We start from the raw sequence: 27,286 nt of genomic DNA, 5'->3' as shown, positions 1-27,286 counted from the left end.
AGTTTGGGGCATATATTTTTGGCCTTGAGAGCTTACCCATAAACATGCCAGCTCTATCCAGGAACCTACTCACCTAGGCTAGGCCTGCTTTTTGGTATCTTCCTTTCTTAAACCCTCAAGATTTATTTTATTCTTATTTTTTTTTAATTTTTTTTTCAACGTTTATTTATTTTTGGGACAGAGAGAGACAGAGCATGAACGGGGGAGGGGCAGAGAGAGAGGGAGACACAGCATCGGAAACAGGCTCCAGGCTCCGAGCTGTCAGCCCAGAGCCTGACGCGGGGCTCGAACTCACGGACCGCGAGATCGTGACCTGGCTGAAGGCGGACGCTTAACTGACTGCGCCACCCAGGCGCCCCATTAAACCCTCAAGATTTAAAACCTCCAAAATTATAGCGTTTCCCATGGCAGTGCGCCAAGAGTCCCGACAGTGAAAGTGGACAATGAGGGAGCAGGAGGCTGTTTGCAAGTGATGGCTTGCCTGTGTGGGTCACAGGGCCAAAAGTGAGTTATTGACCTAATATAAATTCAAAACCAGAAGTTTAACATGACCCCAATCATAGTTGAGATTCAAGTCCCCAGCTCTGTCACTTATTTTGTGATTTTGTTAAAATTTTTTAATTAATTTATTACTTATTTATTTTGAGAGAGAGAAAGAATGCACCCACGTGAGCGGGGGAGGGGCGGGGCGTGGGCAAGAGAATCCCAAGCAGGATCCCCACCGTCAGGACCACTTGGGGCTCAATCCCACGAACCGTGAGATCATGACCTGAGCCGAAATCAAGAGTGGGGCACTTAACCAACTGAGCCACCCAGGAGCCCCTATTTTGTGATTTTGATATAACTTAACATAACCTTCCTGAGCCAAGATTTTCTTGTCTCTAAAATGGGGATAATAGTATGGCGATAGTCTATGTGAAGGAGATACCGCCATGTAGCAAGAACTATGTACTCCATGAATTATAGTCATTATTTGTTTTAATTTGCTGCATTAGGTGACCATTTGGTTAACCAAAGCGTTAGAGCTTACTAACTCATTTTGCAGTAGAATTGTTACAACTCCTAAAGCTGAGTAATTCATGCTGAGTTTTAGGATAACAGATATTTAGACATTCAGTTTCTACTTCTGTCTCCAGTTTCTGTCACCATGAGGCATCATAGAATACACTTGTTTGTTATACCATCAGGTCAATTTGATAAATTGCAATCATGAATATTAGAGGGATAAAAGTACATATTTGAAAAACTGCTGAGTGTACTAAGTGCATTCTTTAAATACGACTTCTGGAAGATTGCCACACTGACTACAATAGAAAAATCTCAGCGGAACCTATCTGTAGGACAGAAACGATTACTCTTAATTATCCTAAACCTACTAAAATTTACTTCCAGCCATTTTCAGAACTGAAAAACATCTTTGCAAGCACAGGACAGTGGTTGGTATGTTAGGCATGTGCTATCCTAATCATTTGTCTCCATTTCCTTTGAGAATCTATCACCTCGGTAAAATCGATCCTTTAAAAATGTGAATCGGATTTATTCCCACAGCTAAAATGTTTTGGGCACAGTGCCCCTGAAGTTATTAAAATAAACTCTTTATTGAAAAGCAAGATAGGTTTTCCTGTTACTATTTTAATTTTTATTGCCTTGTAAATTAAAGAACGCAGTTATAGAGTAGAAAACCAGCTAATAAAGCTTAAAGAAGTTGTTTATAAATGAACTGGATACATAAAATCCTCCAACCATATCTCGGTTAGCAGTGAGGTGTCTTTATCCTCCATTGATTAATACACTTGCTCTACGCAACACTTGCGTCAAAGACACCCCTAACATGAAGATCCTACGTTCCTGTTGGCTCAAATCTAAATGTAGATTTGCAGGAACATTACTAGCCTTTGAAGCACATGGCTATAATGTACCAAATCAAAGAAAATATTTTATTATTAACACCCAGGCAATATTATTACTATTGGCCAGGCAGTATAAGGGGACAGACACCCTGTCAGAAATTAAATTTGTGGGGATTTTTCCCCTGTTCTTTAACAAGAAAATGTCTAAATGCTTTTATAAATGCAGGAATCTCTTTTGACCTTGAAGCAAATCTTTTCTAGTAAAATATGCTTGAGAATTGCCCTTAGAATGCACGGCTAGTAGACTTCTTGCTATGCTATGGCTGCTAGGGGGGATTTATGTGTGTGTGTGTGTATATATATGTATATATATATATATATATTTTTTTTTTTAAGAAAAAAGGAGAGGGATAGAGAGAGAATCCCAGGCAGACTGCATGCTCAGTGAGGAGCCCAACACAAGGCTCGATCCCAACCCCCTAGGATCATGACCTGAACTGAAATCAAGAGTCAGACGCTCAACCCACTGAGCCACCCAGGCATCCCATCATAACTGCACTTCTTAAATGCCTTAGAAGGGCGGTCTGCGCTCCGTTTCCACTCACACACTTCCTCACTCTTACTCCTCAACCCAACGTCATCTGTCTTCTTTCCTACTACTCCACTTTGTTCTAGCAGGGTCTTGAGAGACTTCCTCCTCACCAGTTGGTTGATGTTTGACAGCAGGCTCACCGTTAAGCATTCGTCCTTCCTTTTCGATACCTTATCTTCCCTTGGCTTCCCTGAGTCCCCTTTCCTACCTCCCTGCTGACAGTTGCTTAGTCTCCTTTGCAAGCGTCTCTTGTGTTCCTCAGGAACCTTCCTGGTCCTTTTCTCATTCAGCACACAAAGGCTGGGTAATCCCAGCTACCTCCATTACTTCGATACCATCAGATAGAGTTTCCTCCTCACTCTGAGTTCCACAGACGGGGAAGTTGTTGACATCCCCACCTTTGTGAAATACTCTCTTCTGTTGGATTCCCTGATTCCAGAATGCCTTGGTTTTCTTTCTATTTTCTTTGGCAAATATTCCTCAGTCATCTTAAATCTGTCACTTTCCTACTTAAAACGCTTCATTTGTTTTTAAATTCCGTGAGTTATAAATTCAGTGGTTATCAGACTCCTCCTCACTTCTCCAGATGCTTCTCCAGATAGCTCTAGCTATCCTCATCTTACTGATTTTTCCTTTCTTCAGACACCCTGCTCCTGGTCTCTTGCTCCTTATATATATAACTATCTGACATGAAGCCAGTTCTAATTTATGAACCCTAGCCTCTGCCGGCCTGAGTAGTTATTCCAAATTTCCATCACTCTTCAGGCCTTCAGTATCGTTACCACTATCCTATCTCCTGCCACTGTGCCACCTGCTTCATGGGGGTGGGGGTGGGGGGAAGAAAAGAAAAACAGAATGAGGCCTTCCTACCAGGATTTCCTCAGCCTCTTCCTTAATACTTAGAAATATACCTCCATGGGAACCTACCCACTCTTCCTTATTTTTTGTCCCAGGGAAAGAAATGTGCTTCCACTTATTGAAGCCCAATCCAGTCCCTTCCTGACTTTTCAGGAATGTGTTCTACTTGTTGACATTGGCCTTTGTCTCAAGTAGTTTTGTCCATTGTTACACTCTTACACTCCTTGGAAAAGAGGAGTCCCTTGATTCCACATTTCCTCCTCGCTACTGACCTAGCCGTGCTTCCTTTCAAAATCAGGTTTCTTGAAAGAGAGGCCTGTAATTGGCTATCCCCACTTCCTTATGCCTGTTTGATTCCCCAACCCACTGCCGTTAGCTTCTGTTCCCCAGACGCCAGTGAAATGGTTCCTGCTAACTTGCCAGTAAGTTTCATGGTCTCGAAAACCAGTGGACAGTTTTTGTGGGTTTTTTTTTTTATCTTTACCTTATGTTGTGCTTTTGTAATATTAGACACCGCTGACCGCCCCTCCTTGCACCTGTCTTCTCCTTTGATGGACGTGATCCTACTTTTCTCTGGTACTTCTCTCATCTTCTCAGCTTTTTCCCTCGCAGGCTCTTTGGGGCTCGTCTTTATTCACTTGTTCGTTTAGCAGGTATTTATTGAGCTGGACCCTGGAGCTGCAGTGAGGGGTAGAATATAATCCCTGCCCTCATGGAGTTTGTAGCGTACAGGGAATGAGAGACCATTGAATAATCACGCAAGTAGCCATAGACCATTACGAATTCCGGTAAGTGCTGCGAGAGCGCGAATCAGGGGCCTGATCTAGTTTTGGGGTACCTGAGGGTTGACGCATACTAGGTGTCATCCATCGTACTGTACTACTTTTCTTAACCTTCTCAAAATACGAAATTTTGGTGAATGAATGCATATTCATCTTCGTCATACCCTTAATTATTTAATAACTGTCAGTCACATACGCTTTCACAATCTGCTGTTTCCAAATGGAGATATTTTTAGTCTTTTTATGTACAGTCTCTGCTTCTCTGCTGCCTATTAGTAGTTATGTAGAGACTTGGGGCTTAAATACATTTTTGTAAATTTTCCTCGGTTCCCTTCTGCCTGACTTGAGCAGCAGTAGAACTCCACGGCATTCCAGGTGCCCGTCTCTTTGAAACTGCGTTCCATCCTCTGTCTTAAAAATTGGATTTACACATGTAGCTTTCTAAATTTAGATCTTGTGCGTCAAGAGTAGACAGCCTACTACAGGCACATCTATACCACTCCTTTTTAGTATGCCGTATTGTTGAGGAGGTGTGGACAGTCCGGATCTGACCTCCGTCGTTTCATAATTGTGACAAATGACTCGGATGTGCTGCCCAAGGAAGCGCTGCGAATCGGCATCAAAACCCTGGCAATCTGGCTGAGATTGGGGGTTTAACCTGTAAATCCATTGTTTGGTCAGTGGTCATTGTCATGGCAAGAAGGCAGTTCTCCCCTGGTGCCCTTGACTAGCCGGTCTGAAAGCAAAAGCAACTAGCCTTGGGGAGAGGCAAGTGCCTAATCTATCCTGGGAGCGAATGATCTGAAGCAGTGGTTCTCAACAGGGAAGGATTTTGCTTCCCACCCCTGAGTACATTTAGCAACATGTGGGAACATGTTTGATTCTCCTGACTGGGTGGGTGCAACTGGCCTCTAGGTAGAGATAGGGGCCGAGGATGTTGCTAAACATGCAAGGCAGGAGACAGACTCCCACAGCACAGAATCGATCTGGTCCACAATGCCAAGGCTGAGAAAAAATGACAGGGTTGGAAAATCCTAATTTAAGGAGAGATGGAAATATAATAATTTAGTAACTTTGCACCACAGGTGGATGCGGCAAACATCCTCTTATTTCTGGCGAAGCACTCAAAAGCTATTTTTAATTTGAAAAAAAAAAAGCCAACATAGATTCAGAGTTCTGAGGAAATGTGTAGGCTAGCCATTCAACTACGAGCCACGTGCCGGGATTTCAACTCTCCACAAGCCTTGGTGCCTGCCCTCAAGGGCATAATCCAGTCGGCAGGAGTAGTCTCTAAACTTTAAAGTGCATCAGAATCTCCTAGAGGCTTGTCAAAATGCATTGCTGCCCCCCCCCCCCCGCCACCACCAGAGTTTTCGATTCAGTAAGTAGGTAGGACCCAAGAATTTGCATTTCTAACAGGCTCCCAAGCACTGCCAAAGAAGCTGGTCCAGAATTTTACTTTGAGAACCATTGCACTAAGTTGTGCAAACACCTGTGGTTTTGTTATGAGCTGCATCCTTGTGTTCCCCCCCCCACCCCGCACCCCGCCCTCAGATTCATAGTTTGAAATCTTAACCTCCAGTGTGATCATTTCAGGAGGGAAGGCCTCTGGGAGGTGGTTGGGTCACGAGGGTGGAGAGCGTACCCTTTTAAGAAGAGGCAGAAGAGAGCTGCTATTCCCCTGTCTCTGCTCTTTGCCTGGTGAAGACACAGAACAAGATGGCCACCTGGAAATCAGGATGAGGGCTTTTGCCAGAAATTTATCAGGCTGGCATCCTGATCTGGGACTTCCAGCCTCCGGGATGGTGAGAAATAAACGTTTGTGGTTTAAGCCACACAGTCTATGGCAATTCGTTAGGGCAGCTGAGCTAAAACAGATTTTGAGGATTAACATTTGCAGTAATTGTGGACGCTTGAAAGATTGAATTGTATCTTTCAGAATGTCTTGGGTTGTAGGAAGGAGGATTTCGTGGCCCATGGCTGCTGAAGGTAGACTTGGTGTTTCCGTGAGAACGGGTATTATTGCTAAAAGCCCAGCTGTTTTCATTTCTAGTTCTCTAAAGCCAGCAAGGTTGTACATTTTTTCATCTTAAAAAAAATGTTTATCTCTTTTTTATGTGAATGATGTGTTCATTTCAATTGTCTTTTTATATATTTCTCCTGAGGTCTTGGTGAGCAAATGATTTTCAACTCCACCGTTTTGGCTAACAGTGAGATGCGAGATACAGACACTAGTCCTTAAAATTCAGCACGGTTCAGTTTTGCCAGGCAAACATAAACTTGGGTGGCATCAAATTATAGAGAACACAGTATCTAGAATATTTTATTTGATCATTTTTACATCTTCACGGAGGAAGGTAGTCAGGCAATCAAGGTAGCCAATCTCAAGCAAGCGAGGGTTAAGTTTCCAGGTTGCCACAAGTCAGAATTGACAAGAAAAGCTTCCCCTTCCATATTTGCTCCAAGGGAAAGGCAAGAGGCAGCAACTCAAATTCTTGTTCCCTACATTATCCTTTTTTTAATAGCTTTTGCATCGGCTTGATTTTGGGAAGTTGTATGATGCTAATTTAGGTATATATGTCATTACAGTTTTAGCCTGGATCCTTCGCAGGCATACACAAGATATGCCAGACATGTGAAAAGGGGAGGGAGCGAGCCAAGCATTGGAACCTCTGGGGCACTGATGTAACAATATTCCAAACTCAAAACCCACTTCAACACCTACCAAATTGATGGACCTGCGTTTCGAGTCCATCTCTGAATGTGGAGGAATAACCCTTCTTCCTGCCCCTCACCCTGAGGTTCCCTGTTCCACCCATAACTGTATTCGATATAATTCCCAAGGGGAGACATAGAACCAATGGACAAAAGACTAAAAAAAGAGAGTTTGACTCAGTTTGACTATTATATAACAATTAGCTTTGTTGTGGTTGATAAAATTGACTTGGCACAGAGGCATTCTTTTCTCTGGATGTGTTTTTGCAAAGGCTGGCTGTTCAGAAAGTAGAACGGTAGTTAGAGCATTGGGTTAGACGACCTCCAACAGCCTCTAACTCCAAGGCGAATCTATAAATCTAGGATTCTTTGGTCAGCGTTAATTGGAGCACAGCCATGGACAGAGCATCGCATTAGGCATTGGGCATATACAAGAGACATAAAGCATGGTCTTTGCCTTCAAGAGGTATATTGGGGCACCTGGGTGGCTCAGTCAGTTAAGCATCGCACTTTGGCTCAGGTCATGATCTCGCAGTTTGTGGGTTTGAGCCCCACGTCACGCTCTGTGCTGACGGCTCAGAGCCTGGAGCCTGTTTCAGATCCTGTGTCTCCCTTTCTCTCTACCCCTACCCTACTTGTTCTCTGTCTCTGTCTCTCAAAAAAAGAATAAACGTTAAAAAAATTAAAAAGTACACACACACACACACACACACACACACACACACACACACAAAGCAAATAACAGTGCAAAATAATATAGACCATTATTTTTCAGTCCTGGATCTGGTGTTGAGGATCCTATGATTAAGTTTTGAATTAAATTTTTAGAGATTACATTATTTCGACTGATATACAGCAGCCAATGAATTTTTTTACTAGAGTTGGGCAATTTATTTCCCTTGAACACTGCTTGTGTCAAAAAGTAAAGGTGAAAACATGGAAAAAGGTAACCTTAAAAATATGTGGGCTTCCGTGCAAATTTTATTAGCCTACGAAAACAAATTGTACAATTATTCTTCCCCATTACACACATTTGAAAAATTTACCTAAAATCATGAAAAGCTATGATGTTACAAAACATCAGAATAAGAAATAATTTGTTTTTATTTTGCTATGTAAGTAAATTGATTTTAGTGTCTTGAGAACTCAATAAATTGTTGTAATGTATACTCTCTAAAGACTCACTTGTGCCTTCTGTTTATTGACAGCTATGGAGGAAGCTTCCAAAAGTTGCTTTTTCTGAGGTCTTTGTGACTTTCTGACACTTTTCCTATTGAGAAAGTAGACTCTTTCTTTTGAATAATTCTCATTCCCCACTAAGTGCATGAACAGCCTTGAGTATTTTGTGAGATCCATACAGATTAACGTTTCAGGCACAATAATCCTTATACATCCTAGTTTGGCTATACATTGTATGCATAGTCCTTATACATACTAGATTATGGTAATGACATGAAGGTTTTGAATTAAGAGCACTTTCGAGGTCCCAAAGCTTTGAAAATCTTAGGTAGAAATAAGACAACACATTCCTCTGAGGTATTGAGGTCATACTAGTTTTCTTAAGTATCCGTCTACAAGTTGAGAATTTCTTCCTGAAATTTAGATTTAATATATCCCAGTATATTGTGAAATGTGGTTTGTCTTTTCGTAAATTTAGGATGATTATTTAAAAAAATAATCCAGGACATTGTTTATTAGGGTAAGAGTGTGTTCAGTGCATTGGCTAGAATTTTGGTTGCTAATGAAAGTGACTAAAATTAGCCAGTGCAAAAGAGGGTTGGAGGTAGAAGAATGCAGCTGGGCCTCAAGAAGGAAATAGACCCTAGAACTAGAAGCCATCAAAACTCTTGAGAAGTTCTTGCTCACGTCCTCTCTGTCTCTTGTCTCTGCTTCTTCACGAAGTATCATAATGAAGCACTCTGCTTCATATTTGCTTTCTATAAAGCAGGCTCGCTGTGCTTGTTCCTCGATGTGGCAAAGTGTGGCCGGCCACTCCATAGATCCTGGATTTCATTTTATAGCTAAAGCCATATGTGAGGCGAACCGCCTCTTTCTTGATCTCAAATTCAATTTCCCCAGATAAAGAATCTACTCCTAGTTTAATTAGCTATAGCATGAGGGGGAGGATCACAAAGTCTCCTAGTAAAAATGTGGACACATAAGCCCACTTCCAAGGAGCTGAGGGGAGGAGTAGTAAGTTTTAAGGGAAATAGGAGTAAACTTTAAGAAGTGGTGAGATAGCTCCCTGCTGGGCAGACATCCAACGTGCTTTATTATAGTCAAGTACTACTCTAGAAATTTATGTATGTCTTTATACGCACATGTACACACACACACACACGCACACACACACATATCAGGGGAGGGAATTTCTAATTTCTAATGATCAGAGTCCTGCACGGTATTATTATCTTCATTATAAACAGAGGAAAGTAAGGCTGAGAGATGAAATTAACCAGCTCAAGATCATAGGTAATGAATGACCGAACTTAGGTCCAAATTCAAGTCTGCCTAGTCCTAAGCTTGTGTTCTGTTCACCTTACCACACTCTGTTAGTCTGGGCTCTCCTGCAGGTAGCTTGTTGGAGGATGTGAGCAGGTTATGAGAAACAGAAGGATGACCCCAGGAAGGAGGGAAAGCCAATCCAACGTTCCTTTTTTAACATTGACAGCCGTTACGAATATCTGCTACTTGGTCCTACAACAGCTTCTGGGGAAACTTGCAAAACGCATTTCAGAATCGGCCACCCTGGAGATCAAAACCGGGGAAGCATTTTTCACGGTCCCTCCGTGGTCAAGGGTGGCCCGATAGACCTTGACGGCTGGTTTCCGGTGTGGTGGGAGTCCTTTGCCACCACACCAGTGTAGCCCTGGGGCCAGAAAGGAGTTTGCAGCACAGGCTCAGAGTAAGGTGCTGTCGGACTGCATCTGCACAAGGCTGACAGAAGCCTGTACAGGACTGGACACCAGTGACACTTTTGAAATAAGAGGCGAAACTGGGAAGACATTGACCAGTTATAAAGGGAATGTAGAAGGAGGATCGTGAATGTCACCATTGACTCATTCATTCATTCATTCATTCGTCCATTCAGCCAACAACTAATGCCAGGCAGTATACGAAGTGCAAGAGAAACTGAAATGAGTCTAGTTGAGTTCCAGATACTAACAAAAAAAAGAAACAGACAAAATGATGGAATGTGGTGAGTGATTCAATGCTAAAAGGTAATAAAAATACAGAGGTGAGACATCCGACACATTGTGCGTGTGTGTGCACGTGTGTGTGTATCTGCGTGTGTGTGTGTTAGGATGTCATGTCCTTTTACTAAACCTTAGTCTTAAAACATTAATAATAATAGCCACTTGGGAAATTTGGGGAGAAATTTATTGACTGTATGTTCCAATTAAATTTTAACATTTTCATATTACATTTCGCAAGTGAGAATATAGTGTTTTGGTTGTGTAAGAGAATGTCCTGTTTTTAGGAAATACATACTGAAGAATTTAAGAGTAATGTGTCAGGGCTCCTGGGTGGCTCAGTTGGTTAAGCGTCCAGCTTCAGTTCAGGTCATGATCTCACGGTTCATGGGTTCAAGCCCCACATCGCGCTCTGTGCTGACACCTCAGAGCCTGGAGCCCGCTTCAGATTCTGTGTCTCCCTCTCTCTCTGCCCCTCCCCTAATTGTGCTTTGTCTCTCTTTCTCTCTCTCAAAAATAAATACTAAAAAAATTTTTAAGTAAAGTGTCATAGCGTCTGCAACTTACTCTTTTTTTTTTTTAATGTTTATTTCATTTCTGAGAGAGAGAGAGAGCACAAGTAGGGAAGGAGCAGAGACAGACAGAGGGAGACACAGAATCCGAAGCAGGCTCCAGGCTCCGAGCTGTCAGCATGGAGCCCGACGCGGGGCTCGAACTCACGAACCATGGGATCATGACCTGAGCCGAAGTCAGAAGCCCAACCAACTGAGCCACCCGGAGTCCCCTGCAACTTACTCATAAAAGACTCAACAAAAGTAAATATGTGTATGGCAGCCGGGGGAGAGCAAATGAACATAAATGTGGCAAAACGTTCACAACTGATAAATACAGGTGGAGGCTTAATGAGTGTTTATGTACTGATCTTACAACTTTTTGAAATTTCCCCCCCCCCCGCCCAAAAAAAAAAAACTGGAGGGAAAAGTTAATTAATTGGGAGCCATGGGCAGGAGTTGGGAGGGGGTGAAGAGGAGGGGTCTAGGATGAGATTGTGACAGACACCGGGGCGTGAGGAAGCTTGGGGCTTTTCAGAAATTTCGAATGGTTAGGTATGACTGGAACAGAGACAGCTGATGGCAGGGACATGGTGAAAGTGAGGCGGGACAAGGCGGTGAGCTGTGCGAGCGCGTGGGCGCTGCTTCCTGAAGGCCTCGGGCTGACCTTGAGAGGTTCCACGCATCTTTTGTGTTTTAGGTTGATCACATCGGCGTCAATTTAACAAGACTGGCTTAGAAAGGGGCACATGATGGCAGAAGGCTTAGTTTGTGTGATATTACGGTAGTTCCGGGAACAAGTTCGGTAGGCCTAGCGGAAAATCGTGCCACAGGTCAAGTGGAGAAGACAATTCTGAAGCTAGATAGAGCAGAAGAATCTACAGGACTCGGCGGTCAGGCTCACTCAGTGTGGAAGGAGGCTGGCTTGGTCGAGTTTGGTTTGATGACTCTCTTAAACCCAAAGGAAAAGGAAAACTTGCGGAAGGGTAAAATGTCTAACTTCTCTAGCCACGACCGATGACTTAAGGAGACTGGTTTGTACATCAAGGATTTACTTCTCCTTCGTCTCCATATCTAGTGTTGCTTGGCATATAGTAGGTGTTCGATAAATTTTTTTTAACCGTTTTTAGAAGTCATGATAGTCGATAGTAACATGCTTCCTTCGGTTGCTGTTCCTCAGGGGAAATATGCTCTACATTTTGTTAATGTTTTCTCCCTGAGGGTTAAGCATTTGGTGAGCATCTGTCTCCTCACACCTGTTGGACTGGTTTACGTGCAACCTCAAATGAACACATGCCAGGGTAGGGCCGCGCAAGGTACCTGCACTTTTAAAATCTATCAGATGTGTCTAGAATGAGTTTTGTCTTAGTTTATTGACTCGGTTCAGAAAGTACAGATATTTCTGTGTCTTAGTAAACGTGATACAGTAAATGTGCATTTGCAGAACTTGCAAAGTAGAAACATTACTATTTCATATAACATGAATTTTTCAACTGTAAAAATTTCCTCTCGGCAGTGATTCCTATGCTTGAGTAACAGTGACAAACAGATATGGTACTGAAGCCAAGCTTACCTAGACGTTGCATCTCTAACTAAAGAGATGGCCTGGTTGTGCCATCAGAGGATCCCTAGGGATGGGCGCGATTCCTTTGATGGGTGGTGAGCTGAACAAAGCAGGCAAGTAAGGGGCGCCTGGGTGGCTCAGTTGGTTAAGCATCCAACTCTTGATTTCAACTCAGGTCATGATCTCAGGATTCATCAGTTCGAGCCCCACGTGAGGATCTGTACTGACAGTGCAGAGCTTGCTTGGGATTCTCTCCCTCCCTTCTGTATCCCTCCCCAACTCATGTCTCTCTCTCTCTCTCTCTCTCTCTCTGTCTCTCTGTCTCTCTCTCTCTCTAAAAATAAAAATAAAAATAAAAATAAAAATAAAAATAAAAATAAAAAACATTGGGGCACCTGGCTGGCTCAGTCAGTTAAGTGGCTGACTTCGGCTCAGGTCGTCTCGAGGTTTGTGAGTTCGAGCCCCACGTCAGGCTCTCTGCTGACAGCTCAGAGCCTGGAACTGGCTTGCTTCAGATTCTGTGTCTCCCTCTCTCTCTGCCCCTTCCCTGCTCGCATTCTGTCTCTGTCTCTGTCTCTCTCTCTCTCTCTCTCAAAAATAAATAAACATTAAAAAAATTAAAAATAAACATCAAAAAAAAGAAGGCAAGTAAATGATAACGTAGTTACAGCAAGAGACTCAACACTAAGATGTCAGGATTCAGTTTAGACTTTCTGTCCTTGACATCCCGCCCCACCACATTACAGAGACCATGTGCTCCCGCCCCACTCAGCCACAGACGTATCACACTTATAATAGCTTGTAATTGTCTGCTTTCCTCCTTCTGCCTTATATAAGCACTATGAAACCCATCCACCTTGTGGCTCCCCCATTTAACATGGTGCCTAGCACAAGGTCAGTGCTCCACAGTTTTTACATATATGAATGAATAAATACATGGACGAATAAACATGCGTGACTTCCTAAAAGGATCACAGTCCCCAACAGTCAAAACCGGATTACAAAACCCTTTCTTTGTAATGAGTTTCAATTTAGTGCTTTAAAGAAGACATGACGTGTTTTAGTAGTACATAGCACACATTTGGAGTCCTTCTAGTAAATGTGAATAGTCACTTGTAAAATAATCTAAGCCCATATGCTTTTTACAAATTAGGATTTATCACTTAAAGTGTTGTTTTAGAATCTGCCAAATACGGGGCCGCTACCTTGGACCTTTCTCTGATTCTTTTGATTCCAATGAAGCAAAAACTTCAGGACACCGTGAGATAAAGCAGCCAAAAGGAATTCACACCGTCCCCTTTATTTACTATCAGGGACACTGTTATAGGACTGCTTCTAGCTCTCTGCACGACGGTATCCAAGGCAGGCACTTCTGGTTGATCTCAGGGACAGACCCCGAGGAGTTAGTCTACAAGACACAGCACAGCTTTGTGGCAACTGCTTCTGTGGGAGACATCTTCTGGCTCTTTTGTATGTCCCCTGGGGCAACAACTGCACGTCCTGAGTGACATCTTACCATAACTCAGTGGAAACACCGAGAAGCAAGCAAGCAAGCCTAATCCTGGGCAAAGAAGGACTTCTGTCGCAAGATTTTTGCAAGCAATACTTATTCTCTAATTTTGTCACAATGCATGTAATTTGTCTTTTGGGAAAGAAGCACACAGATCTGGAGGTAATTTGTGTACTGGTCACTGCTCATTAATGAAACATCCTTGTTAGTTGAGGAGAAAAAAGGTTAGTGACGTCAGAGTTTCCCATAACAGGCGCTTATGCCTGTATTTAAAAACCTGAAACATAGTGGTGTTCCTATCACAAGTTCTCGTAGGGAAAACACCATTAGAAAATGCAATAAATGAAAGCGCTTTCCGTTATGGAGTGAGAATTTTTATTTTCTCCTAAACATAGGTGACTACCTCAGACCTTTGTTTTCTTTTCTTTTAATGCTAGAGTCTACTGTTTGTAAAGACCCTTATCCCATGTTATTAGACAGCTTTTGCGGCAGTAACACTATCTAACGAATTACCCCAAACACAGACGCTTATTTATGTATGTATGTATTTATGGACTTATTCTTACACCCACAGGTTTAAGGTTCATCGGGGGTAGCTTACATAGGATAGGCTCAGCTGGGTTGATCTGCTCCAGACCGTGGGTAAAGGACACTGCTATTTAGTCAAATGGAAATAACCTTGCCCTATATTAAGTTCATTAGGTTTGGTCACCATACATAATCGTTAAACTTCCACTAAAAATGTTTAGCACCAGTATTTTTTATGAAATGAAAGGAAAAGTAATAAAACTTATTACTAGAGCACTACCTTGCCTGCAGTAAGTTCTTAAATAATATTTGGAAAAAGACAAAGCAATGGAATATAAAAAAAAAAAAATCAGAGGGGCAACTGGGCGGCTTTGTCGGTTAAACGTCTGACTCTTGATTTTGGCTAGGACGTGATTCTGGCTTGGTTTGTGAGATAGAGCCCCAAGTCGCTCAGCGTGGAGCCTGCTTGAGATTCTCTCTCCCTCTCTCCTTCCCTTCCCCCACTAACGTTCAAAACATTCTCAGGAAGACTTCAGGTTTAATGTGGCAGATTGAACATGTCCCTGCCTTAAACCCATTAAAATTATAGTAAAACAAATGAAATAGGTATAAATACCTTTTGGAAGACGAAGACAGATGGACAAGTGGTAACTAACAGCAGAAGGCTGAAACCTACCTTCAAGAGTGTACGTTCGAGTGGAGAGTGGTTAAGTTAAATTTCAAGAAATGGAGTCCTCTGAGGACCTGTGAAGTTGGGTTTGGGGCAAGGTTGAAAACTAAAGAATTAATGAAAACATTAGATAAAAAGTAAGCAAACTTTCAGATCCTCTTATTCAACAGTACAGTTAAGAAACGACTTCTCCCAAAGCAAAAAATACGAGGTTCAGTCTCCAGCGCTAACAGAACTTTCTGTGATAAAGGAAATGTTTTCTGTCAGCATCGTCCACCGTCACGTGGCTCAGTGGCCAGCGTGGCTGGTGTGACTGCGCAACTACATTTCTAACTTAATTTTAATTAATTAACTTTTTAAAATGTTTATTTTTGAGAGAGAGACAGAGAGACAGAGAGGTAGAGAGGAGACACAGAATCCCAAGCAGGCTTCCTGCTGTCAGCGCAGAGCCCGACGCGGGGCTCGAACTCACAAACTGTGAGATCATGACCCGAGCCGAAATCAGGAGTCGCGCTTCTAACCAGCTGAGCCAGCCTGGTGCCCCTAACTTTAATTAATTGAAATTCAGATGGCCCCACGTGGCTAGCGGCTACCACACCAGACAGCGCAGCTGTGGACCCAGGGGTACCAAGCGCTGCTGAGAACGGGGATGGATCATCTTACGGAGAAACGGAAATTCGGTAAAGTTCTTCATACTGAATAGCGAGAGCTCTCAACCCTTCCTACTGCTCGGGGCCTGGATTGGGGGATTCCTTCCTGAGGACATCCACCTGCCGAAGAGGAAACATCTGTAACCCCCACGACATGTCTGGCACTCTCCCTCCCTATCTTGTACACGGCAGGGGCCGCCCCACACCCGGAGCTTTTAGTCAGTTTGTTTTTTTTTTTAAACTTTTTTTTTTCAACGTTTATTTATTTTTGGGACAGAGAGAGACAGAGCATGAACGGGGGAGGGGCAGAGAGAGAGGGAGACACAGAATCGGAAACAGGCTCCAGGCTCTGAGCCATCAGCCCAGAGCCCGACTCGGGGCTTGAACTCACGGACCGCGAGATCGTGACCTGGCTGCAGTCGGACGCTTAACCGACTGCGCCACCCAGGCGCCCCGATCAGTCAGTTTTTTAAATGCCTGACTCTTAAATATGACAAGGCAGCCAAAGATCACCACACGTTTGAGGACAGCTGGCCAGGCCAAAAGAGAGACAAATAACAAACAAAAAAAAAGGGAGCTGACATTACAGACAGCGGAAGGAAAAAAAAATTTTTTTCTTAAATTTCTTCGAAAGGAGGAGCTATTGCAGCAATGAAATAAGATCAGGGTGCGATTTAAAAGATGAGGAAAAGAATTGTAACTATTTTGGAGATTAAAAATTTACCGAGATAAAAACACAGGAGAGGTATGGGAAGATAACGTTGAGATGTCCTCTCAGAAAATAAACCAAAAAGAAAATCCAAGAGAAAAGCTGTATTAGAGCTCCAGAAAGAAAGAAGTGGAAAAGAAAAAAAGGAAAGGATTTAACAAAGAAGCAATTGCAGAAAATTTCTCTAAAATGAAAAAAGTCAAGGTTCAGATTGAAAAGGCTGAGTCCCCAGCCAAAAACTGGGGAAAAGACTCGCCCCAGCCAACAGAAATGCATACGTCTGTTGTAAAGATACAGCAAAGGCCATGTACACAAATGTTTGTGGCACCTCTTTAATAGCCGAAAACTGAAAACAGCCAGAAGTGCATCCACATTAACGCCGGATAAATTAATCGTAGTGTGTTCATAAAAAGGAACAAGCATGAATGAGTTACCCATTACATGCAGGTGACACACGTGAATCTCCCAAATTTAACCGGTGAGACCAGAAGCAAAAGAATATATTGTATGGTTTCATTTTTTTAAAAACATTTTTGCATTTTTTTTTACCTTTATTTATTTTAGGAGAAAGAATGCAAGCAGGGGAGGGGCAGAGTGAAAGAAGGAGACAGAATCCCAGGCAGGCTCCAGGTCCCAGCTGTCAGCACTGAGCCCCACACGACTCGAACTCACGAAACATGAGATCATGACCTGAGCCGCAGTCAGATGCTTAACTGACTGAGCTACCCAGGTGCCCTTGTATGATTTCATTTCTATAAAAATTCACAAACAGGCAAACTCTGATCTGTGGTGTTAGAAATTAGGATAGTGATTACCACTAGGAGCAGGTAGTGGCCAGAAGCAGGCTCTTGGTAGTACTCTCTTTCTTAATCTAGGTACTGGTTACACAGTATGTGTGAATTTTGTAAAAAATCATCCAGTTGATACTTATGATTCATGTCCTCTTCTGTGATTATGTTATTCTTCAGTAAAAAGCTTACGTTTCTGAAAGTTCCTACCCAAACACATCATAGTGAAATTTAGAACCAGATAAAAGCCTTCAGTGGGGGTGGGGAGATAAAAGGATCAAGACGGAAAATAACTTAAGACTCCTGAAGAGCACCTAGAAGCATAAGCAAATGGAAGCAAAAAAGGACTATAGGAAAACATGTATAGGGAAGGAAATGTCATGGAGCTATACTACAGTGAACAGTATTTACATTTAATGATATAAATACCGAGGGGCGCCTGGGTGGCTCGGTCGGTTAGGCTTCCAACTTCGGCTCAGGTCATGATCTCACAGTTCGTGAGTTCAAGCCCCGCGTCGGGCTGTGTACTGACAGCTCAGAGCCTGGAGCCTGCTTTGGATTCTGTGTCTCCCTCTCTCTGTGTTCCTCCCCTGCTCACACTCTGTCTCTCTCTCAAAAATAAAAATTAAAAAAAAATAATATAAATACTGAATATTGACTTAATTTTTTTTAAACCTTCATATTAGGAAACTAGGAAAAGGAAAGTGCAATGTGTCATGAGAAAGAAGTTGGGGAAAACGTCTCAGCCCTAATAGTCTATGATACGAGATCAATACTACGTATACTATGTGTGTATATTACTTTGATAATTAATTTTTAAACACTGGTCATCAGAAGAAAAGTAATTGGATAATAATTGCAACACAGTGAGAATTGTTTTTCGCAGTAACTTCTGTTTAACTGGAGAAAATAAAGTTTTCCATTTCTTGATCCTAAAGTGCACTTTAGTGTTTTTGTCCAGCTTTGTAAAGCCCACTGTTAGAAAAATCACATTGAAAACATGCTTCTGTTTTCTGAGTTAATGTTATCTGTAATCATTACAAAAGTGGACTTTTATTATTTGAGTGTGTGTTGCTTAGCTTAGTGTATTCAGGTCGCAACTGTGGGGGGGGGGGCGGGCAGGGAACAGAAGGGGGAGAAAAGGTGTTCGTCAGTTCCAATAAGTGGAATAAGAAGATGTCATAAGCATGGCACTTAACATGTTTGCAGTTTCCCTGCTGAAGCAGTTAATCCTAGAAGCCTTTTTCCTGAGTCCCAAATGGTTAAAATGGGCCCGGAGGGAAAAGGTGCCCATCTCCCTCTCCTCTTACCGGTAGTATTACTCATCCTTTTGGCTTAGAGAAAGTAGCAACACACACACACACACACACACACACACACACACACACACACACACACACCTTTTAATGAGGTCTTCCATTCCCCCAGAGTGTTGAATTTCAGAAGAAGTTCTCTATCATTTTCATGATAGGCAGCTTATTTTTTCCCAATCGTGACAGTTGTGAAACTTCAGAATGAACTGAGCAAGTATGGAAGTCTCCCCCCCCCCCCCTTATCTTCTCCGAGGGCTGACAAAGCAGGGTTTCAGATGAATCCCCTCAGATGGTGTTGGAGGCTTATCAAGACAGGGGGGGTTGAGGTTTGCGATCACTCTGTGAGAGGGGAGAAAGAGAAAGCCCAAACGGGGGGAAACTCGAGAGAGGAGCCTTCTCCTTCAAGTTGTCATTATCAGGGTCCCCCCAGAAAAGACTGACGAGTAACCCAACACTGACTTGGAAAATCAGCTCTCAGTCACATTCCCTCTCTTAACCTGTGTCAGCCATCGACCAGTCCCTCCGCTGTTGTAAACAGGGAACGGTGCAAACCGAATTGATAGAAGGGTGAAAACGCAAATCTTCCAAAAGATGGGAAATTCTATGGAGTCTATGAAAGCGATATTCAAAAACAGCCAGAATCACAGGAAAAAGGGAGATGCACGGGGAAAAAAAAGAATCCATATGGATGATACCATGATGCCTCAAAAAGAGTGGTGTGAATGTTTTTTTTAATGTGCGGGAGGCCCTTGGAAAATTGATGAGCCCTTCCTTTAATATTTGTGGGGAAAATGAACATTTTAACAGTTAAGCTGTACAACTCAAGCCTGAAGTGAAGGGTGTTACATTGTGCCAACATACATTTTTGTCAGATAAAAGTGTACCCCCTGAAGTCAGGAATATACTTAACTTTGTTCATTCTGAGAACTAGCATGGTATTGCAACGATGTCTAAATTCTGATCAACCTAAAATGAAGTCAGCGTTTTCATGATACAAAGTTTCATCAAATAAACCTTCCCCCCCCCCCCGAAAAGAGATTTATTACAAAATTTAGCCCTGAATAAAGTGAATTCGTTTCATGTGGCCTTTTCTGATGTCTGGGTTTTTTTTTTTTTTTTTTTTTTTTGGATATAAGGATCTCCCAGAGTACTTTTAAAATGCATTATTTGGCGGACGCCTGGGGCTCAGTCAGTTGAGCATCCGGCTTCGGCTCAGGTCATGATCTTGCGGTTCGTGAGTTCAAGCCCCGTGTCGGGCTCTGTGCCGACAGCTCAGATTCAGATTCTGTGTCCCCCTCTCTCTCCGCCCCACCCTGCTTGTGCTCTGTTTCTCTCCGTATTTAAAAAAAAATGAATAAACATTTTTAAAAAGTTTAAAAAGAAAATATTTCCTGCCTTCATAGAGCTCACAGTCTAATGGAAAACAAAATGATACAATGCAAGAATTTGGTAAAATGTACATAAATGGCCACTGAAGAAGTGATTCTCTGAGGGCCCAAAGGGAGTCTTTTCTTTAGAAAAGATGGACTTCAGAATACAAATCTTTGGAAACTATTCTGTCTTCACTGATTTGCATGTCGATGTTCTGCCCCTGGCTTTTATTAAGAGGCATTGTAAGAAATAAATTTCATATATATATAATGAAATTTTAACTCCCATTTGCCATACGAAAGGGGTTTAGAACGTTGTTTGCTCCATCATTTTTGTGAAATCACCTCCATACCCCACCCTCCACCCCCATTTAAGTAGGGCCTCAGATGTGGGTACTTTGCCCTGAGGTACACTAGCTGGGAAGCCTGGGTTGAATGCAGGGGTGCATGTCATAGGCTCTAGGGCCAAAAAAAAGGGTGAATACACTACAAAGTCAAGGGGGCAGATGTGGAAGCCCAAGGAAGAGTAAAAAGGTTTCACAAAGGGTTGGAGGCAGAGACTAGAGCAATTTCCTCAGCCAAGTAAGATAACTGCAATTGTTTTTACTGTAGGTGGCATGGCCCTAGACCAATGGGAAGGGACTCACTGTTTAAGATTCTTTTATTTATTTATTTTAAAATTATTTTTATGTTTCTTTATTTTAGAGAGAGAGAACAATCAGGGAGGGACAGAGGGAGAGAGAGAAAGTCCCAAGCAGGCTCCACACTGCCATTGTGGAGCCCTGTGCGGGACTCGAACTCCCCAGCTGCGAGATCATGACCTGAGCCCAAATCAGGAGTCAGGTGCTTAGCTGACTGAGCCACCCAAGCGCCCCACTGTTTAAGATTCTTTCAGAACGTAGGCAAAACCCTAGATCCCTGGAAGAAGTATATAGTTCTTCTCTCCCCTTTTACCTTTTGTTTTAAATTGTGGTAAAATACGCACAAAATTTATCATCTTCACCATTTTTAAATGTACAGTTTAAGCCACACTGTGGCGGATCTCGAGAACTTTCTCGTCCTGCAAAACTGAAACGCCATAAACTCTGTGTATGCAACAGCAGCCATTTCCCCCTAGCCCCAGCCCCTGGTGACCACCATTCTACTTTGTTTCTCAGTTTGACTACTTTAGAGAACTCATATATGTGGAATCTTCCAGTATTTGCCTTTTGGTAACGGCCTATTTATCTGTTTGTAATTTTGACTGGCTGATTTCACCGATCGTAATGTCACCAAGGTTCCTCCGTGTTGTAGCACGTGTCAGAATTTCCTTCCTCTTTAAGGCTGACTAATATTCTGTTGTATGGACGTACCACATTTTGTTTGTGGACATTTGGGTTGTTTCCATCTTTTGGCTATTGTAAGTGATTCTGTTATGAACACGAACATAAAAATCTCTCTTTGAGATAATGCTTTCGTTTCTTTTGGATATATATCCAGAGTGGAATTGCTGGATCCTTTTATAATTTTATTTTTTAAGTTTTTAAGGAACCACTATACTGTCGGTGGCTATCAGCAGTGCACAAGTTTGCAGTTTCTCCACATCCTTGTCGACACTTGTTATTTTCTGGTTTTTGATAGTAGCCATGGTAACGGGTGTGAGGTGGTGTCTCCTTGTGGTTTTGCTTTGTGTTTCTTTGATGACTAGTGATGTTGAGTATCTTTTTTTTTTTTTTTGAGAGTGGGGAGGGGCAGGGGAAGAGGAAGAGAGAGAATCTTAAGCAGGCTCCATGCTGGGTGGTGCGGGAGTCAATCTCTGTGAGATCAAGACCTGAGCCGAAATCAAGAGATGGACCCTTAACCAACTGAGCCACCCAGGTGCCCCTTGAGTATCTTTTTCGTATGCTTTTGGCCATTTATATATCATCTTTGGAGAACTATCTATTTAAGTTTCTTGCCCATTTTTAAGTCAGGTTATTTGATTTTTGTTGTTGTTCTTGAGTCATAGGAGTTCTCTATATATTTTGGATATTAACCCCTTACCAGATATGATTTGCAAATGTTTTCTCCCTTTTGTGGATTGCTTTTCCACCCTGTTGATTATATCCTTTGATGCACAGAAGTTGATACATTTGGTGTCTCATTTGTCTATTTTGCTTTTTTGCCTGCGCTTTTTTTTTTTTTTATGGTAGCATATCTAAGAAATAATTGCCAAATTCAGTGTTGCAAAATTTCCTCCCTGTGTTTCTTCTGGGGTTTTTATAGTTTTAGGTCTTTAATTCATTTTGAGTTAATTTTTGTATATGGTGTAAGGCAAACTTCCAATTTCATTCTTTTGCGTGTGTTGAAAAGGCTGTCCTCTCCCCCATTGAATGATCTTGGCTCCCTTGTCGAAAATCATTTGACTGTATATTTGAGGTTTTATATCTGAGCTCTCTATTCTATTCCATTGGTCTATATATCTCCTTTTAATCCTCTTTTACCTTTGATGGTCAGGTAAGTTAATTGATAGCTAAATTCAGAGCTCAACTACAACCATGGATGTGGACCTTCACGATGTGAAAGTTGATGTTCTCTTCTTTTCTTGCCATGGCCTTGAACTTTTTCTCTCCTTTAAGTTTCTCCTGGTCCAGATTCTCGATCCACATTTCTTTTTTATTAGTATGCTGTGGTATATGCTCTTATCGTGAAGTACCCTATATGCTTTATGGATAAACTGAGACAGCGCATCACTCCCGTAATCTGTCAATCACACACAGCCGCTAGGATGCTCACGATCTCATTGAAGAGGTTGGCTTCACACGTGGAACAATGCAAGACCGAACGTGTGTCACCACATGCAGGTTCGAGTATTAAGCTTTGGGAGATAGACAAGGAAGAGAACAATGTGGGACAGAATGTCCAGGGTAGGTTGTACTCAGACGGGGTGTCTAAGGAATGTTAGCGCTTGGATTGATAGCCATAGAGGGTAGACAAAACAGAGCTTTCCTTCAAAAGGAGGAGGCTTGTAAGGCTAAAATGAGAGACAGGACTGAGCCTGGCCTGGGCCAGAGGGTGTGACTAGACTGAGACCGAGAATGAGAAGGTGGAAGGGGACCCGCTCACAAAGGAATCAAATACCGGAATGAGGAATTCGGATGGACCTTAATCTTTTTCACATGCCCACCTACCTGGGGAGATAAAGACAGTATCTTCCGGGATATGGCGGAGGGTTTTCAAACTAGGGGTTTTGACCAGCATTGGGTGTTTTGGGTTTGGTTTTGGTTTTGTGTTGTTTAATGAAAGAGAAAATTTCACAGTGCTTTGCAGACAGCAGGTGGAAGTCTGGTTGTAGTTGCTTGCGTGTGTGTGTGTGTGTGTGTGTGCTGGGTCACAGCGTGAAATGCAATCAAAAAGCGTGAAAGACACTGGTGTAGAAGAAACTGCACGGTTCTGTTACAGATCTAAAGTACCGGGAAGCCCTAACATTGAGCCACATCAGACTGCACCACAGTATTGTGAAGTCCTCAGGCTGTGGTGACACAGATGTCTCCCCATGCTCCAATCCCAGCTCCTCCCCGCAGGGGACGTTACAAGGGGTACTGACTCCAAGAGCCTTTGCTCCGCCTCACTCCTCGCTTCTGTTGAAGGCTTCACTCGACCCCCCTGAACGTGGATCCATGCAGTATGTAGCAGAAAGAGTACATGTTTTAGTCTCAGCGGATCTGGGCTAGTTCAGCCACTTACTAACAAAGTTGAGAAGCCATTCTGAGCCCCAGTCGCCTCTTCTGGAAAAATGGGGAGAAATAATACCTATCTCATAGGGTTGTAGGGAAGATTTGATGTCCCCGTCAAACAAGCTCTATGTATTCCACTTCTGGGAGGGTATCTATGTAAGTCTTCACGTGCCAAGATTCATATGCGTGGATGGTTGCTGGCAGTCTTTCTTACAGAACCAAAACTTTAGAAGCATGTAAATCCGTAATAGGGGATTGATTTTTTTTTTATTATGATATATCAATAGAACAGAATACTATGTAGCTACTAAAAAGAGTGAGGTAGAGGCACCTGGGTGGCTCAGTCGGTTGAGCATCCGACTTCAGCTCAGGTCATGACCTTGCAGTTCGTGAGTTCAAGCCCCGCGTCGGGCTCTGTGCTGACAGCTCAGAGCCTGGAGCCTGCTTCCGATTCTGTCCCTGTCTCTCTCTCTGCCCCTCCCCTGCCCACACACTGTCTCTCTCTCTGCCTCTCTCTCAATTGTAAATAAACATTAAAAAAAAAAAAAAACTTAAAAAAAAATGAAAAGAATGAGGTAGGCCTAGATCTGCTGATATAGAAAGATATTTGCAGCACTATTAAGTGGGAAAAAAATAAGTTGTAAAACCATGATCCCGTTTTAAGAATACATAGATTTTTGGATATGTGTCAAGAAATGGCTATAGGAATTTCTTGAAGTCAGAATTACGAAGAACTTTAAATTTCTGTTTTATCAGTTTTTCTGTTTTTACAGTGGGCATGTGTGAATTTTATATTTAGAAAAAAATTAGCTTGATATACATATATGCATTCACATGCTTGTATTACCTGGCGTAGTAATTCTGAGCAGATACCTAGACACTCTTTGTAGTTAGTAGTTACTGTAAGTATTTGCTTTCAGCATAGGTGTTCTGAATCTTCAAATCAAATATTTCTGTAGCAGTGGCACCATTGTGCCTGGGGGTTCTCGGTGAAAATATACCCATTTTTCCTTCCTGGTAGACTGATTATTCTAGTTGAGGCCTGTTCTCTTTTCCCCTTTACCCAGTGGGCTCGGGGCACCCCTCACAGGATATGCCGTCATTCATTTTAATTTTTAAAATTATAATAGCAATTTAAGCTCATCTTAAATATTTAAACAATACTGAAGTTTATTAAGTAAAAACTGAAAGTCCCCATTCTTCAGTCCCGCTACTCAGGAATGGAGATAGTTCAGTGTATGGTCTTTAGAACTTCTGTGCATATGCAAACGTCCGTGTGTATTTTCGTTACACAAATGAGATCATATCATGTAGACCAATAAGTATCCTCCCATACCCTAGATTAAGTTGTAATTACAGTGCATCCTTTCGAAGAAGCACCTAATAGTACCCTTCGTAGGTATATCATAATTTATTTTACCATTCCTTCTATTGTTCTATTTCTGGCATTGCTAGCCGTGCTCCAGAAATATTTTTACATATATCATTGCCCACTTCAGTGAGCAGATCTGTAGGATAAATTCTTACAAGTGGAATTAGTGTTGTTCAAAAGATCCCTACATGAATAATAATTGTTGTCACGTTGCCCTAAGTTACACTTCTCCCAGCAGTGACTATATGAATTCCTTTTCCCCCCCCCACACCTCCTCACCAGTATTGTAATTATCGTCATCCTAAAGTCCTCACCAGCCCGATGTATGAAAAATGGATCTGATTGTTCCATTTGAATTTCCTTGGAGTGAAATTGAACATCTCTGTTGCCACACCTGTTGGGAAATGTCACACGTGTCTGCAGATCCAGTGGGAAGTTTGGTCTGGAGTCTGCGTTCCTGGTTAAATGGTGGTACTCTTCTATTAATATGCTTAGAAATGTGGTCCAGGATAGAGCATTAGGAAGAACAGACGGAGCAGATGGTTATGATCTAGTATATTCATGGTTTCCTATTTGGACATCCATGGCAGTGGGGGAGGACAGGTTGGATGGTGGCATATTTCTATGCATAGAAATAATAACCGTGCGGCTGCTGATTGAGCAGTCCCCAGTCCCTCACCTGGCTGAAATATTCCAGTTCAACCTTTTCTGAAACTACGGAAATCTCGTCCATTATTCTCTGTGTCCTCTTCCCCACAGAAATCTGGCACGGTATTGATTCAGCCTCTGGAAGAGCCAACACCAGTTTATCAAACCTGCATCCCCTCACCTAGCAGTGCCTCATATGCCTCAGGGACTTCACAAAACTTCCTTTTAGAATCACTGCTTGAACTGGTCACGTTCGAAACCTCTGTAAAGAAACTTGTTAACGCGGCAAAATGTAGGCAGAGCCTTCAATGCAGAGAGTGTTCAGATATCTTTACCATCAGCTTTTTGGTGATCGCTCGGTCCCCTCTTATCCCCTTATTGGTTTCTCCATCTTAGGATCCAGAGGGACCTACTTGTGGAAAGGACATGATTCTTTGTGACTACTCAGGACCTCCCAAAACATTGCAGTCTCACGCAGATCTTAGTTAAGGAATTTTGTGCTTTGTTTTGTTTTGCAGCTTCCTGAGGTAAGCCCAGTGGTTCTCCTCTGTTGTTGTTTTTTTTAATTTTGTTTTAATGTTTATTTATTTTTGAGAGAGAGAGAAAGAGAGAGAGAGAGAGAGAGAGAGAGAGAGAGACAGAGTACAAGCAGGGGAGGAGCAGAGAAGGAGGGAGACACAGAATCCGAAGCAGGCTCCAGGCTCTGAGCTGGCAGCACAGAGCCCGACGCGGGGCTCGAACTCACGAGCTGCGAGATCATGGCCTGAGCCGAAGTCGGATGCTCAGCCGATTGAGCCGCCCAGGCAGCCCTCTCCTCTGTTTTCATACCTATCAGCTTTTCCCCCACGGACTTCATGTCTTAAGATTTCATGTCTTCCAAACACACTGCGCTCACAACTAATTCATTATTCCTTTTTTTTTTTTTTTTTTTTTTTAAGTCAAGCAGATACATAATGTAACTTGCACATAGGGCTTCTGGTCAACCTGCGACAACCAGTGTTAACTCACGCAAGAGTCAACTCAATCAAAAGCAAGGGAAGGTGATAGGTTAGTACTTCAGTAGGTAGACGAGCTTACCCTGTTATCTTCTTTGTTTTCCTAAAAAGGGAAAGATTCTGGGCTGAGAAGGCCTTAAGTTACCCCTTCTAAGTGATAACTCACTTCCTTTATCCCACCCCTCTGACTTTCCTAACTAGTATGTGGTTGACTGTGAAAGAGGGTGAGTGGTTCGCGATCACCCACTTCACCCCTGCACCCAAAACAAGACAGCGCACATTTACATTTTGCTGGCAAAGGAAGCCCCGAGTGGAAAGTTTTATGTAGAAAACAGCCTTGGAAGTGAGTGATGTGTCACCGGCCCTGCAGCACACTGAGTTCCCTGTTTGGGATCAGGTTGTTAAGACCACATGCGGATGAGGTGCCGTAAAAGTGTCTGCCTTCTCCAGTTCAGTTTTCCCAGAGTACATAAATCCACTGACAGTTTTCTTTAAACAGTTGTTCTCAGCTTCAAATAAAATTTAAAAATAATTAACACCTGGTTTGCTTTTTAAAAAGTCTGATGTGTAAAGTCGGGCATGGGGAGGGTGTAGGTTTGGGGGTTATGGAAGGCATTGTAATATCGGGAGAGAACACAAGTTTCTCGTGACTAGGCATGTTTGACTTTGAACCATGGCTTCACCAAATATTTGGCTATGTGACCTTGGGAAGGTTACTTTTAAGTCTCGATTTGCGTATCTGTAAGCAGGGATACTATTTCCTTGAAGTCTCGTTCTTTGAGCCTTGAATAACGGAAATGAAGAGGCACAGCATAGTCCCAGAAAAGGCACTGGTCGGAGCTCAGTGAAGGACGGCTCACCTATCCATTCCCATCTCTCTGTATGACTCATAGAATCAGAGCCTCCTTTTTTTTCCATTTAACTTGAACTTA

At 42.6% G+C, this 27,286-nt stretch overlaps 1 long non-coding RNA gene across 4 annotated transcripts in view; it reads left to right on the top strand.

Annotated features, from left to right (window-relative positions):
- The window catches only part of LOC109497264, a 108,067-nt gene that overhangs the window by 53,123 nt on the left and 27,658 nt on the right, over window positions 1–27,286 (top strand). The gene's annotated exons all lie outside the window — the stretch shown is intronic.

The sequence above is a fragment of the Felis catus genome, chromosome A1 (genome assembly GCF_018350175.1).
Source record: "Felis catus isolate Fca126 chromosome A1, F.catus_Fca126_mat1.0, whole genome shotgun sequence".
NCBI classification, from domain to species: Eukaryota; Metazoa; Chordata; class Mammalia; order Carnivora; family Felidae; genus Felis; species Felis catus.
The sequence above is the reverse complement of the archived record's forward strand: the minus strand, read 5'-3'. Positions and strand labels throughout refer to the sequence as shown.